Consider the following 16,468-nt stretch of genomic DNA (forward strand, 5'->3'; position numbering starts at 1 on the left):
CAAGTGCCTTTGCACACTCATTCTGCGCTTGCACAAGTCTGAGACTAAAAGGTCAAATCTGTCATCTTCTCCAGTGAAATTTCTGTGTCAGTGAGTCACAAGAGCAAGTCTATCTCTCCCAACTTCTACCCCACAGGACACACTGCTGATCATACAGAGATACCTTTCCTAAGGAAAAATGTCCTCCTTCCCAGCTAAGAATATTTTTTCTCAGTCTCAGCCACAGTGCACCACACCCCTTCAAGGTTTGCACCTCAACAGGAGAAGATGAAGGTCCAGCGGGATCCTAGCACTGAGGTGTGAGGAACAGTGAAGTGTCCCAGCAAGCGCACATGTCACATCTGTGGCTGTCCCTGATGCTGCAGCAGTGGTGAGGACTCCTGAGCTGTGTCCCTGCACTCAGCTCTGGGCCAGTGTCACAGTGGGGCTAGTCCTGAGGGGAGAATTTCAACCTGCATTACAAACAAAAGATTTAATTTTTCCTTTAGAGAAATGAGTGTGGATGTGACTTTTTTTTATAGAGAAAAATGTAATGACAACGCCAGGATTTTGAGCTGAGGTTTCAAAGTGATTCAGCTGAATTGTTTTTTCTGAAAACAAACAACAAACAAAAAATTTGAAACCAGATGAAATTCTGGCCTTTTGAAATGAAAATGAAATGATTCATAAATGTATTTACAGAGTTTGAAACAGAGGAAGCCCAAGAGTTGAAAAAGTTTTCTTCCACCTAAGGCTTTTTTTTTTTTTTGTGAATGTTTTCTCTAAGTGAATATTCTCTGGGGCCAAATGAAATTGTTACACAATTCAGACCCATAAACAAAACCAAATTATTTACAGAGTTCTATATAAAATACATTCACACCTTTCTTTTAAGATCTGTCCTTTTTCACTAGTCATTTTACATAATCTGACTGACATGGCATTGTGGGCACATTACATTACCAGGAGGAATAATACTGCAGTAGTATGTATTATCTCCCAGACCATTCCCTTCATTTTCTAGAATCCCCTCTTCCCCCATAACCCTTTTGCTCCTTCTTGGCCACCTCCCAAAATAATTCTCTTCTGTTTTCTTTTTTGCTGACAGTTTCCATTTAAAAGACCTTGGTTTCTGCCCCTTTGTATTCATTACAGAATATAAATCAGGAGATCTCCGATTAACTTATTTCCTTGTTTTTTTTAGCCAGGATGATGTCAGTACATCTTAGGGAATCAAGTTTGCTGGTTACATTGTGTGTTCTCTGCTAGCCAAGTCAAGAGAAACTCAATGTTCAAAAGAGTGTGAAAGGTTGATGTAAACAACTATAATTTGTATTGCTTTGAATTGTGGTGAGAAAGAAAATTTGCATGCTAGACCTGAACGTGTTTTGTGATCAGGCATTGGTTTAGACCTCAGGAAGAAGTAAAACTTAGTTAAAATATCACAGCTCCCCTTTTGTTCTGCAGCAACCAGCCTCTGGTGTACTTAGTGACTCATTTTTTGATAGGTGTGTTTGACAATACTCTCAGAACTATTACTTAAAACATTGCCATGGAAAAGGTGTACTCTCTTTTCTAATAAAACAAAACGTCAACTTAGTTAAGATTCACAAGAGGGTTTAATGTCGCCACAAAGACTGTCTATTAGTTTCCATGTCACAGTGGAGTGCTTGATGGCACTCAGGTTCCTACAAAAATGGGATGACAGCTTGAGTGTATTCTCAATGCTTTCTCTTATCCAGGCTATATAGTTAACTTTACGCAGCACATATGTTTAACATTAGCCAAAATAGCAATAGTATTTAATGGCAAGGCTAACCTTTATCATCTGACAAGTCCAATTTGCCATTTGGAGTCAAAATCATGTTCCGTTAGGAAAAATCACATCAAGTCACATCCCCACTGCTGTGTTTATTTATTGAGAAAGCATGTTTTCACCTTATTGCTCTACCCATTCTGGTCTGTTTATTTGAAAATTAAATACTCTCACAATAGAGCAGCACAGATTGCATTTCCCCAAACGTGAAATAAAATTTCTTTCATCTCAGAGCAGTGCCAACTACTGACACACAGAAGCAATTTTAAATCAGTGAATCTTAGCCTTGCTTGTATCATTTCAGGGTCTCGCCCAAGGCTCTGAAAAAGGCAGCTTGTCATTGTCAGGCTTTACCTCCAGCCCTGCTGTGAGCCGCTCACGCTGAGGGAGGGCTGTTTTTTGCAGGGCTGGGGGCAGGCAGTCGCAGTGCCTGGGATCTGCCTGTGAGCAACCAAACGGCTGGGGACCTCTGTGTACTAGCAGGGTCTCCCCTGCTTTCCAGCCCCAGGTGGGCAGGTGGAACAGAACAGCAGTGAACACCCTTCCCTCTGCAAACAAGCTCCTATGGCCCCATACCCATTTCCTGGTAAAAAATTAGCGAATTACACAGGCAGACAAATAAACCAAAAGCCATGACAGTGAATTACAGCAAACCTCTTCTGAAATAAGGTGGTTTACTTAACTCACCTTGAAATGATGAGGTGTTGCAGTGAGCTTTCACACCTGCGTTCAGAAAGGACCTCAAGCTCCCTTGCAATGGCTGTGGTCTCTATAGAGCTTTTACATTAAATGTGGTTGGGTCTGAAGGCTGCTTGCTCTTGGCTGGACACCTTGAAAGCTGCATTTCACCTCTACATGGCTGACATTCTATGAACATAGTAGTAAAGAGGCAACAAGAAAATAATACCGAGTGACCTTTCACTTTGCTGTTAGGTCTTAGAATTCTTATCATTTGGAACCACAATGAAAAACAATATTATATTATATTTTTTTCCTGTTTGAATCAGGACAAATTGAAAGCTAATGCTTTATTTTTTGCCATGAAAACCATCATTCCATTCTGAGACCTAAATCTCAAGGTTTATGAAAGTGGCTTACTTTTCTGGGCCAAGAGACCTCTATAAAATAAAGTATAATATAGCTGACATCTGCCTGAAATTCTTGAAAGTCTAGAAGAAAGTTTTGGGAGTACAAGTAACTCCTGATGATTCAGCTCAGAGAGACATCAAGTATTTTCCTTTGGTTTAAGAGCACAACAAATTAGAAGACTTCTTTTACCAGAACTATTTACGTCATCTGTACTGACTGGCTTCTCATTTTTGAGTCTCAAGTGATGGACCATGGTTTGTAGAATGTCACAAGTTTCCTTTGCCTTTTATTTTGTAAAAGCACATTCAGATTAATTGATCAGGTTAATAAAGCAGAATTTTTTTTTCATTACCTGTAGACAAAATTAATGTTGAGGACTCTATTATATGATTAATGAATAGCTAAAGATCAAATTTATAGAGATATGCATGATTATTCATAGATACGCATTGTTTAAAAATAAACATTCAAACATTGGGTTTTGCTCTCCAGCCTTACACATAATGCCAAAATGCCTCAAATGTTTGTTTCTTAGTGTGCAGAAGACAGAACATAGGAGGTGAACTAAATCCCAACTTGAGTGAGGACATTCTAAGCACTTCCTACCAGACAACCAAGAATGTTGCCACAGAAGCAGTTGGCCAAAAGAAAGAGAAATGAGCTCTCTTATCCAAGCTCTGAATTTTAAAGCAAGCCTACAGAACGGCACACACAAAAATCACATGTTCTCTATGTTTAGCTGCGCCTGCAACACACTGCGGGTTAGGACAAATTCATTTTGCTGAGCTCTCATCTGGAGTGCTCAGCTGAAGGATGCAACTGAGAATTTGGGGGTGTGAAGGGCAGAAGGGTTTCCCAGCCAGAGGATACCAGCTTCTCTAGGCTACTGGTTTGAAATGGCCTCAGGTTAGTATGGAAATGGAAATCACTAACATGCTGTCCAAAACCTACCACCTGTGGAAATACCTATGTGACTGCTGGCTGGGCAGGCAGTTTGGATTGCTCCTGCAAACAAGGATCTGATCCCAGGGCATGCAGGTAGGCCATGGGATGGGTCGCTCTGCCTCTGCCTATACTGGAAATCTATTCTACAACTTTCCTCTTTCTCTGCCGCCAGGCTGACACCTCCCCTGGGCATACCGACATGCATGCCAAGAACTGTGTGGTTCTGGACATATAAACAAACACAAGGGCTCTTAAACCCCACACTTTATAGGTTAGTCTGTTGAAAACATGCTTGTTGGAGATTAAAGGCTTAAACTACCTATGCTGCCAGAAAAGTTATCCAGGAGTTTTCTAAATGAAGCATAAATTTCCCTCACTGTAATTACTGTGGTCGATGATACTAAATTCAGCAAATAGCTTTTCTGTAAACAAATTTTTTGCTGTGAGATTAGAAGGATACATACGGATAGACCATTAGTTCTGATAAAAACAGAATTTAGCCAGAAATTCCATCCTCTCTCGTTAAATTTTAAAGTGAGTGTTTGTGCAAACTGAAGCAATTCTTTTTTAGTAACACCTCAATTTTGTCAGTCACTAAGGTTTCTCCAAATCTCAGTATACCAAGACAAGTCATTTAATCTAAGTGGTGAGAAGAAAATTAATAGAAGGAGAACATGATGCCAGATCAAAATCACACACCTTAAAAATGCGTGATCACAATCTGGAGTGAGGTTACTTTTCTCCCCTTTTTCCACCTATAATATCTTTCCTAAATGAAATAGAAAAATGACTGCTGAAAATTGTAATAACAATACTTATTGCACACCATCATACCCACTGGAAATTCTCACCAAAATCAGAGTTTCCTGCTCCAAAGATCTTAAATGTACAGTGGAACTCACACAGTAGAAATTACTGTCTTATACAGCATCAGTCAAAACACTGAATTAAGCTTTGACTTTAGGTTAAATGTTGGAAAGTTGTTAAAAAGTATTAAACAGGAAGGTTAATTTCTCTGCTTAACTGTGCATTTTAGAGAAAAAAATACTTCCATTATCCAGTCACTGTTTCTCAAATAAAAGGTCCTGATTCCTCCATTAGGTTGCTCAGACTGGCACTGAAGGATGTAAACCAGTTACTTACATTCCAGAATTACAAGCTGAAAGTCGTGTTTGAAAGATTAGTATCTCAGTAAGCAGATAGAGTTTCTCATCTCTTTTTAGCTATTTAAAATGTTTTACTCTCGATTTCTTTTAGTTCTCACAGAAAAGAGTGTGCCAAAATATCTAGGCTATGCAGTTTTCTGATTCATATTATGATTCTCTACAATGACTATTTTGCATTTATTTCTCACATCAAACACACGGGAGTGTTTTAATACTGCAATTGCTTCTGAACTCATGATTCAGCAGACCCCAAAAATTACCATTGAGGTAGTATGTTTTTATGGCAGTAGGTGCCAAGAAATTGGTCTGCAGTCGAACTGTGTACATCTCAGTCTGTTTTCTCAAATGAAATTCTGAAATTCTGCCGTCTTCTTTGTGGCAATCCTGGTTTTGTTCTTGTAAGGTCCTTGTAACGTTGCCATTTACCCACCTTACCACCATGTTCCCACCTTTGCCGAAGCTCCTCTGTGTGCACTTTCTGCTGGGAAGCGATTAGCATTCCAAGCTAGTCCAAAGAGCTGGAGCAAACAAAAAAATAGTTAGCATTGTCACTAGCTTCTTGATGATCTTTTGACATGCTTGGAATAGTTTACTTTGTCTTATAGATAAGAAAATAACCTACCAGGTAGTGCATAGAGTATGAGTGCATAACAAACAGATTGCAGAAGCAGTTGATGGTGCTTCTGATTAATGGCAAAGAGACAACATCACTGAGAAAGGAGAGTGAGATTCAAGAAGGTGAGTTCATTTAAAAAAGATTGGATGTGCATCGCATTGCAATTTTATATCTTGGACATGAAAATGTTAAATTTGCTTTGTATACTTACTAGATTATTGTTTATGGCATGTTGCCATTGCTAAACCAAACAGCATAGCAATAAAACTTCTTTCCATGCTGGAAGAGGAAGTAGGAGATTAGTTTATAAGAAATAAATTGCATAAAACTATAAGAGAAATCCCAAGGGTCTCAAATGTGTAACACACTGGGGAGAGCTTGCTTTATACAGCATTTAGGTTGAACTAAACAATATGAGGGTACATAATAAGTTTTCTTAAGGAGGCTTATAACACATTTTATTTGATTTTCTCATGAATTGAAAAAACAGGTCTCTAGTGCTATATATTGTAACCTTTTAGATCGTGTTGTCCCAGTTTTCATGCTTTATTCATACTTTGTATTTGGGTTTTGCTTGGTTTTGGGGTTTTATTGGTTTTTTTTTTCACTTTCTCTCTATAGGAATATCGCTGCTGTTACAAGATTATACTAGCCTATGCCCTCACAGCATTAATCGTTAATTATGGCTATATAGGATTTGTGCAATTTTGTTTGCAAAGATTTCTTGTGTGGTCAGAGTGAACCTCTTTATTTACATTAAAAGAAACGTGCTAGGGGAAAGTATATTATGATTTCAGTTTGCAGTTGAAAACCTGGACCTGAAGTAGAGTTTGTATTCTGCTTTGAATGGGAGAGTCCACTCTTATGAACCTGAAAAACATGGCAGGATTTAAAAGGGCACTAACAGACAAGTAGACTAAGCAGTGACCTGAACTACACCTTAAGGACTTTTCTTCATTTAACATAAGTTGCATAGCCCAAGAGCCATCTGTCATTTGAGCTCAGTGAAAGTTTCTTTCACCAGCCTTTTTCTTTTTTTTCTATTTTGTGTGAAGAGACAGATTTAGTGAAATCAAAACATTCCAAGAATGTATTTTGCCAAAACTTTCCTTAACAAATGTAAACATTCCAAAAATTCTCTATGACTGAATTTGACACATTTTAAAAATCGTATGTTGTCATTTGGGAGCTGGAATGATTTCTTATTTCTGCAAAACTTTTAGTTTTATATATTGTCATTAGAAAAAAATATAGTTTCAAACTCAAACCAAGATGCACGGATTCTCTTGACTCCAAGGAATTTCATGGGAATGTTTTGGGTTTTTTTAAAATTGCAAAATTAAAAAAGAAAAAAAGCATTTAGGCTTTCCTGTGTGCGAACATCTAGAAAGCCAAAGGAATGATGTTTTCATCCTGCTTGACAACCAATTAACAGTTTCACTTCCCCTTTCTCCACATGGGTAGGCATGAAATGTAGGTGTCAGACCGGAGGAGTTTCTTCGGAGCTCTCTGTGACATGACCATGGGCTAATTGGCCTTGAAAGCAAGAGCCTTTGACTAAACGGTGACATAGCAGTGGAAATCTTCTCAAGTTGGTGAGACAATTGCATATGAGGATGGGTAGATATGGTGGTGGCTACTTTTTTCTGGGAAGCCCTTGTTAATGTGCTAATTGATGACTGTGGATTGACAAAATTGTATTTTTGTATTCTTTCTTCCTCTTGCTTTCAGTAGCTGGTGCTTCTCCCCCTCCCTCTACACCCTCCCCCTCATAAAAAGTCTCCAAAAAACTAAGAAGGTTTAAAGTTATGTTAGGATTCTGTACCATGGATAAAATCCAGGCCCCTCCCCTGCGACTTCAAAGGGGCCATTTGCAGTGGAAGGAATGTCATTTGGTGGCGGAAGCTGGAAGCTATTTGGGCATGGGGCACAACATAAATGCGCCAAAGAGGGGGGTGGGAGAAGGTCTTGAGGACTGGTGAAAACGTCTTTCCACCTACGGGAGCAGGCAGGTTATTTCAGCTGCTGGGATGCAGCAGACTGTTGCAGGGCACTTGCTGCCGTCCTGGAAGAGAAGCTCTCTTTTCTTTGGCTCTGTGCCCTCCTGCCCTGCAGCTTCCATAAACACTGAGTGTGGGCACAAGGGCATCTCCTACTCTAGCTCATATGATTCTGAATTAAGCCGCAGAGCCTCACTTGCTCTTTCTGTAGTTTAATAAGCAGAAAAGTGCCTTTTCTTCCCACTGTGAAATGGATCTTTACTTTCATGAAGACAGAAAGATGCAGTCCTGCCACATTCATTGCTCGGTGCAAAAAAGCTCTCTGTATGCCTTTTCTTGGTCGTCACTCTTGTCTTTGAGTGCAGTTATTTTGGGTGTAACTCATTAAATTTTTGCTTGCTTTGGATTCCTGCAGGCCTCATTTGGATACAATGCATACTTGCCTCACTTCAATTCCTGTCGACAGTGATGTATTTGATCTGCTGGCCCGAGATATGCATTTCTTTCAGAAACCCTAATGTAAACACTGGAAGTAGTTTATAGCTGCGAATCAGCATCCAATGGCAATGATGATTTAAGGCTATGAAGAAGTGACACAAAACACCCCCCCCTTCACTTCAACTCAGAGTCTTAAGGTGGTTCTCTATTCTCTTCTTGAAGTTACAATTAGAAATACTATAAAAAGAGCTTCTGGTTTTCCTCTTACATTTTTCTTCATTTTTGTTTTCTTTCTTATTTCCAGCTTTGGTCAGGCACAGGGAAGTGTTTTTCTGCTGTGCTGACTTTTTTTTCTGCCCAGCAGACTTGGAGCTGAAACAGAGGCTTGCTGACAGGATTTAATATGAGGAAGTTTTGCAACAGAATTTACAGCTGGTGAAAAACTTCTCGGTGAATGTCAGAAGGTAACTGCTGCCAGAAACTAGTTCGGTATTGTTGTGCATCTTATCTGAGCAAGATGCTTTCCCCTTAAACAATCACTTTATTTGGTACAGAAGTCTTTCAAAGCACCCACGCTAATTATTAAAATCTACCATTTGATGAGCAGAGCTAGTTTATGTGCATGTTAAAGAAGGGACAGAGAGACAATCCTTGAGAATTGCATTCTATTTCCAGAGGCCTGCTTCAAATAAAAAGTAATGAATCTCTTCTTTTTACGTTCCAAATAAATTTGCCCAACATCCTAAAAATCTGAAACATTTAATAGTGGTACTGAACAATGAGAAAAAAGGGTGTAGTGTTTTGTTTTGTTTTCAAAAATATTTGAAGAGTGAAATCTGCCTTTGTACAACTTGTTAGCACATTTTACTGTAGTTGGCAGCTTGGCAACAGATGAAAAAAATATATGTTTGTTTTAGCTGGCAAGGCTGCTTAGTGTATTGGCCTAGCAGTGATCTGAGCATCTGGATACCTGGAGTTTATTCCCGGCTATGCCACTGCTCTGCCGAGTGACTTTGAGCAGCCACCTCTCTTCGCCTCCTTGCTGCCTGCTTCCCTCTCGTGTGGTTTCGCTTCTCTAGTCAGCTGGCGAACACTTGGAGCAAGCACTTTCAAGAAATTTTTGTCTGTACAGTATCTAGCACAGCTGACTCCCGTCTCACTTGGGATCTGCGGGTGCTTCAGTCATACAAGTAGTGGCAACAAAAATAATAGTGCCATGAGCTAGCATTGCTCCACAGAAGCTGATTTACACACAAAGAAAAGGGTCTGGCCCACAGTCTTGTTTCATCGTGTTTATGAGAAGAGAATGAAGTAAAAGATAAATTGAAATGTTTTCTCTCCGTTTTTTGTGTTCTCAGAGACTTTCAAAAACTGGAGAAGGCAAATCTCTTGTTAGCTAGCCTACAGCTGGGAAAGGCCATGCCCTTTCCTGTGGGTCTCACTGTGTGTCCTTGAAGTCAGTGGAGTCAAAACAGAGGAAAGTATAGGTTTTTCACCCTTCTAGACAGGAGAGGAGTGGAGCAAAACCAGGGACGCGGCAGACGATAAGACAGTAATAAACAGAGTAAATAACCGGTGATTGTTTCAGTGCCGCTGTCATGGCCAACATGCTTGTATGAAGGCGTGGTTGAAACTCCTACAGCTGCTCCTGGATGTACAGAACTAAGCAGCTCCTTGAGCACTTCGGAGGGGCAAACTGTTACTAATACAGAAAAGGTAGACAAAAAACCCCTTCGAGTTGTTGGCTAATACTATTCAGATAATCAATAAAGTCATTGCTTGTGACAGCCAGCAGACTGACTATTTTATTTACACACCCATCCTTAAAACGGTTTGGAGTCCTCCACATATGCTGTTTTAACAACAGTTTTACTGCATTGACTGAAGCTGAGTTACTCCTTCACACAGATATGAAGGAAAGTCAAACCAGGCCCGGAACTGAACTTGTGGATGCAATTATAAAAGATCAGCAGTGTTCTCCTAATCCACTTCTCTTTGTTCTGAGCAGTACAAGTGTTTGATACTCACAGCGTGGTCAGTGTTGGCAGATGAATGCATTCATCTCAAGTGCTGTGTCCTTGTAGCAGCATTAAGCCCGCGTTAGCACGCTTCCTACGACATGCTAACTTTGCTGGCAGGCAATTTTATACCTCTGCAGCTCAGAATGAGGGGTGAGTGCAAAGAATGGATGACACTTCACAAAAAGAAAGACTATTCTGTGATGTGAATTAAACTCTGAAAGCTTGGAGGATTATTTCCTTAGTTCACTCTAAGCATATTTTTTTGAGCTGCAGACTTAATGCAGATACCTAAATAAGCAATTAGTGTTTCAAAAGTGCTGTGTCTCCAATGATTCCAGTAGGATTTGCTAGTTCACTATTTTTAATTAACTGATAAGGTCTTGGAAACCTAGCTCTAGGCAATTATTCCAAAAACTCTGGACAATATCCTGTAACAATATTAATTATTCAGAACTGTCAATAAACTGTGCAGTGCAAATTTGGATGACGTGCAGTAAGCAAAGTGTGAGACCACACATGGAAAGAGTACTAAAGGATAATATTTATAAAAAAAGTATGCGGTCATGTTCTTAAAGCTATATTAACAGAAGTAAATTAAATTTGGTCAACCAATGTTTTCTTAAGTTTTCAGCACTTTATTCTGCAATTTTAGTACTCTTTCAGTGTAGGTTTTTTATAATAAAATGTACACTGGTCTTTTGTTATACTGTGATATGAATTAAAGTTTAAATTTTCAAGTATATTTAGAAAAAAAATAGATTAAAATGCAGCAGTCAAATTAACTAACTGTGGTCCTCAGGGACAGGTTAACCCTGCTTTTTACCTGCTTGGTCACTTGCAGTCTGTTTTACGAATTCAAAGAATTCACAACATGTCTCTCAGTCATTTCCAGGAATTTGAAAGAGCTCATTTGTTTATTCTTACTTGCAGCAGGCATCTCCACAAAATTCTTCAAAATATACCAAAAGACTTTTTGTCCTCTGAAACAAAACTTTAAGTACCTAAAAATAACAATATTTTTTTATGGGCTTGTTAGTACATCAAATTATCGCTCAGGCCCTTTAGCTGAGAATTTGGGTAAAATCCAAATGGAAACGAGCTTGGCCAGTGCATTTTAACCTACATTTGTCAGCCTCACAAAGTCACCATGCAATTTAGCCCAGTTGGCAGCTCTGGTTAAGAGACAAGCAGGGCTGGCATAGCTGTGGTGCTTCAAGTGGAGCAGACCGCAGCACTTTGTCAGGGCTGCGAACACACTCTCACTGCGTCTCCTGCCCCGTGTGTGCTTCCAGGCCCCGCTCTCCCCCCCGCCCCGGCAGCAACATCGGACACGATCTGGTTCTTTGGGACGTATGATAAAACTGCTTTTTAGGAAAGCAGTAAAATCCTCCTGAACTCATATGTGCTATAAAATTAATAGTAGTCCGATTCTGAAGCAGAAAAGGGATTTGTCGCTCGGTCCCACTATTTACGGCTTGTGGCACCCCAAGCCAGGCGGTGCTCAGCCATCTCTCCTGCCAGCATGACTGCCCTGGGAGGCTGCTCCCGGGTGCCTGCCGCGGACCCACGCCAAGGCAGACGATGTGACGAGTACATGAGTGCTTCAACAGACATGTCTTATTTGAGCCCCAGGTCCACCAGGCACGGGGCAGTGGTGCAAGCACAGGGGTGAGGGTAGTGATGGTTTGATTGCTTTGGCTGCGCCCCAGGACAGCCCTGATGTGGAGATATAGTATCTCAAGGATCCATCCTGTTACAAAGTTGTAAAATAAATAAACATAACAGCGTATTTCAGGCTCTGTAGCCATTGCATCACAGGAGCGGCTGGAGAAAATGTTGTGTCTCGTGCCAGCCATGGAAGAGAGGGCTTAAGTGAACAAAACAAACTTTACAAATTCTGCCGTAAGCCACAATGCCATAAACTCTGTGAGATATCAGAGAGACTGTAGAAATTCCCGCCTTAGTTGCAAATCAATGTATTTTGTTCATTTTTCCAGACACCTGACCTCAAGATCCACGGGATGTTGTGTGTCTCACTGACAGCACAGTCCTTGATAAGCTTGATAACTCCTATCACAACAAGATCAGTAGGAAAGAAGTAACTGTCAAGCTGGGAAGGCCAGGATGAACGTCACTAAAGAACGAGGTGGTGAGGAGGGTAGGCACAGCTTTGGGAAGCAGCTAATAAAACTTTGCCGAGCTTTGAAAACAGCTTATTTGTTTTTAAGAGCTGGAGGTGAATGAAATCAAAACCTAACACTATTAATAAATTATCTCTCATAACTCAATGGAAGGAAACAGGTCCTTTGCAACTATATTTTCTCAGAAAAGAGCCACAGATGAGGTGTTTTATGACTTGTAACAAAAATTTGGGCCTCCTGTTTTGATTTGTCACTGAAAAGTCATAAATAAATTAATATGATAATATATAATTAATATGATAATATATAATTAATTAATATGATATGGTTTTTAATATGATATGTTTTACCCAAACCCTGCAGAATTTTGTCACAGTCCTAAAAATGTCTTACTAAATGCCCATGGAATATGCAGGGACTTTTTTGTTGACAAAAAATAATTAGTCCTTCTTATTTATTTTCCATGGATTCATTTTGTTCTCCTCTGGAAATATACTTAAGGAGACATTTATAGTCTCCTACAGGAGAGTGAGAAGAAATTCCTAAAAGCAGAAAAAAAAGAGTAAAAGTATTTTAATTTATTACTAGATGGAACTATCCTTGAAGGAATTTCTAAGTTTTCTACTATTTTCCACTAAATTCCCTCAAAAGAAGTATAACAGAAATTCTGTTGGGTTTTGATCTTATGGAAGTTGTCTCTTCATATTTAATGCCAAAATATTTGGATAACCAGTTTATGCTGAAGCAGAAAAATAATATCAGCTGCTATATTTATTTTAATAGCTACCAAGGACATGCAGGTTCAGCAGGTATGGCATACAAATGGTAGGTGAAAGGGAGAAAACAAAAAAGTAGATTTTAAAAGAACAACAGTGTTTATTGCTCTGTCTCAACTCAATGAGGGCACAACAAACCTCATTTCTGGAGGAAATAATTTCATTATTGTTTTACTTTTTTTATTAAATTCAGTTTAATAAAAATACCCTGAAAAGAACTTATCTTGTCCGTCAATTTGCATCTTCTACTCAGAAATCTTGCATTTGGCAAAAATATATTTCTCTCCCACTTATACCCACTGCTGGCTTTTTTTCTCATGTAACACAGACGAGACCACTTGGATTGACTTCCGTGTTCATTTTTCAGCTTCATTGAAAATGTCAGTGCAGGCAATGCACGATTTACTTAGTTAACATCTCCCTCCCAGGACCAGCTACCTTTAAAAGTAGCTTGTCAGTAGAGTGCTTGAAAGAGCTGGATTAAGACAAGCTAGATGTTACTTCTGAGATGGTCAGGTAGCTGTTATCTAAGAACATGCACATTTTTCCAGATCCTTGACTTTTTTACAGTATTTCCTGATTCTTCACTCCTTACATTGTCTCTGCAATGAGGACAGAATAGCAGAGATGGGGCTATCCAGGGGCAATGGGGGATTCTCTACTCGAGGCACAACAGGGTCTTCAGACAAAAGTTGGCTCTGAGTGAATGAGATATCGTGAAGCTGCCTTGTGGCACCCCTTTCAACTCTATTTTTTGTCATTCTGTGACTGCATGATTAGCTCAGGTATTGCACGTGTGTACAAATATGCACATGTATCCAACACAATTTTGTCACGAGTGAGAGGACTGCGAACGAAGCCAAGTCAAGTTACAGTCTAGAGGCACTTGAGCAGGTTACACATCCAGAATTGAGAAAGTAGGAAATACTCTGCACCAGACTAGAGAAATGCAAGAGAAGATCATTTGAGTGTGATATCTCAACCTTTTAATATGCGGTGGTGAAGTAAATCTGAATCCTTGGGTGGCTGAATAGTGCAAATTGTACAAACTAAAAGAAGATTACTTGGTACATCAGGCTGAAAAATGGCAAGGCTATTTGTGCAGCCTGCTGTGCTCTACGGAAAGGTAATATTGCCAGTGCTATGGAGGTGCTGAGAAATGATTTGTGAAATCTACTGCATTATGGACAGTGGCAGTTACCTGTATGTTAGGAAGACATTCACAAATAGGTTGCAGAAATCCTATTAAAATAAAACCTGCACTATAATACATAGGAAGGAAGAAGAAAGATGAATTTTATTGTTTTCATTATTTCAGTCTGTAGGAATGTTAAGCTCCAAGTAAAATTAAATCTTTCAGCTGACAAACTTGTAGAAGAGACAACATAAGAACTCAACAAATAAGAAATTACTGATCCTCTGGTAATAGCGACAAGTTTTGTAAAAAGGTTTGAAAATTTATTTTCTGTTATTTCAAGAATCAGTCTCGAGGCAGAACATACACAAAGCATTAGCAGTTTAGAGTTTACGGAACCATGCACAGCATTGCAAAGAGTGAAATGTTAATGTTATTACTAAGATTGTGATTGTGTGTAATGTGCTACATAATTATGGTCGTTGTTATAAGGCACAGAGACTTGCTGAGAGCTCTGCCCACTTACACCAATTTTCTGCAAGCAGGAACAGTTGATTGCTCCTGCCTCACAGAGCTCATGATTTAAACACAGCTAAATAATTGATTAAATATTGTTTAGTTGTGTTTTGTTTTCCTTATTAGATGATTTCTGAAGTGACAGCTGATTTAAGTGAAGGACTTCTGCCTGGACCTTCACTCTTTGATAAAATGAGTGCCTAATCAGGATGGTGCTCTTGTACCAGAGCAACATTGACCAATTAATGCCTTAGCCATATATGGTACCACTGTCTTTATAAATGTGTCAGCTGATGCAGAGAAGTGAAGTTAATTGCAGAATGTTACACATGGAGTCAGTAGTAGTGCTGGAGATTGAAGAGTTCATATGGCCAAGTATCTAACAAATACTCAGATAGAAAATCTGAAAGCTTATTTGACATGATGAGAAACCTCCACTTCTTCTGTTAGACTCACAGTATCTCCTCTGTCAGATTACTCTTGATCTGATCAGCAAAAACACTGCAATGTAACCAACAAATCCTATTTCATAGCATGCACTGGCAGCAAGACAATCTTATTCATGACACCTCTTCTCTGCAAAAGGTATGTATCATCATTTGCCACTTGTGCTTTAAGCAAAATCAAAACTGAAGCCAAACCAGAAGTTTATGGCTCCTCATCACCATCTGTTTCCTCAGTGTTTGAATACAAAGCCAATTATGTTTTAGCCACATCAAATACTCTTCAACATTCATATTCTATTAATAAGCCAGTGTTCTTTCTTCTACTACTGCAAATCTCAAAGAAATACAATGGTTTAGCTGGGTTTATTCAAAAGCGAATTTGTGAAGCTACAAATATGACATACTTCCTGATTATCACCATAAAAAACACATCATATTATTTCTGCTCTCTGGGAGATATATTCTCAGGTGGAGTACACTGACAGAATTGTTGACGAGTGTGATTTCAACACCTGATAACAACTGAAGATCCTGCCCTAGTATTAAATCGCATTTGGCATATTTTCCTTTATTGGCTACTTACCTGACTCTTACTTTCAAGGGAAGGAAATGATAGCATGTGGCTTAATTAATTCACCAACTGGAATAAATAAACTGAAGGAATTTCTTCCTCATGGAAGAAATGTTTTACCGTGAGGGTGGTGAGACACTGGAACAAATCGCCCAGAGAAGCAGTGGATGCCCCATAACTGGAAGTGTTCAAAGTCGGGTTGAATGGGGCTTTGATCAGCTTGGTCTAGTGGAAGGTGACCCTGCCCATGACAGGGGGATTGGACTAGATGATCTTTATTCCAACCCAAACCATTCTAAGATTATATAAAATTTGAACAGTAAAATCTGCACTTCAGAAATGAGCTGTTCACAAAGAGTGCAGCAATGAAGAACTGTCTGTTGGCAAAGTCCCTTCAGTAATTCAGAAGGTCTGGATGCAAGTCAGAAATTACTTATTGATGGAGATCCTGTGGTCTCTATTAAGCAGGATACATGACCAAAATGTTCCCTTGTGTCATCTAAATCTATTAATTTGTAATTTGTGAATTAATGATAATTGTGAATAACTTCTGTAAAAGCATTCATGCAGGAAAGCATAAACCATAAGGAATAACTTTTGCAAAGCTCAGCTGTACATAAGGGTACTGTATGGTGGGCACGTCTGCTGTCTGTGTGACTTTTGATGAAACTGGTGGGAGTGGGGAAGATTTCCACCTTTGTGCAGACTGCAGTTTGAGGCAGTGCCCTGTTACCATTTTGCCATTTCCAGGGGACACTATGGTTTCGTCTGTGTTAACAACAAGCAATATAACCTGGAAATGAAATAACCATT

Source organism: Opisthocomus hoazin, chromosome 2 (assembly GCF_030867145.1).
Source record: "Opisthocomus hoazin isolate bOpiHoa1 chromosome 2, bOpiHoa1.hap1, whole genome shotgun sequence".
Lineage (NCBI taxonomy): Eukaryota > Metazoa > Chordata > Aves > Opisthocomiformes > Opisthocomidae > Opisthocomus > Opisthocomus hoazin.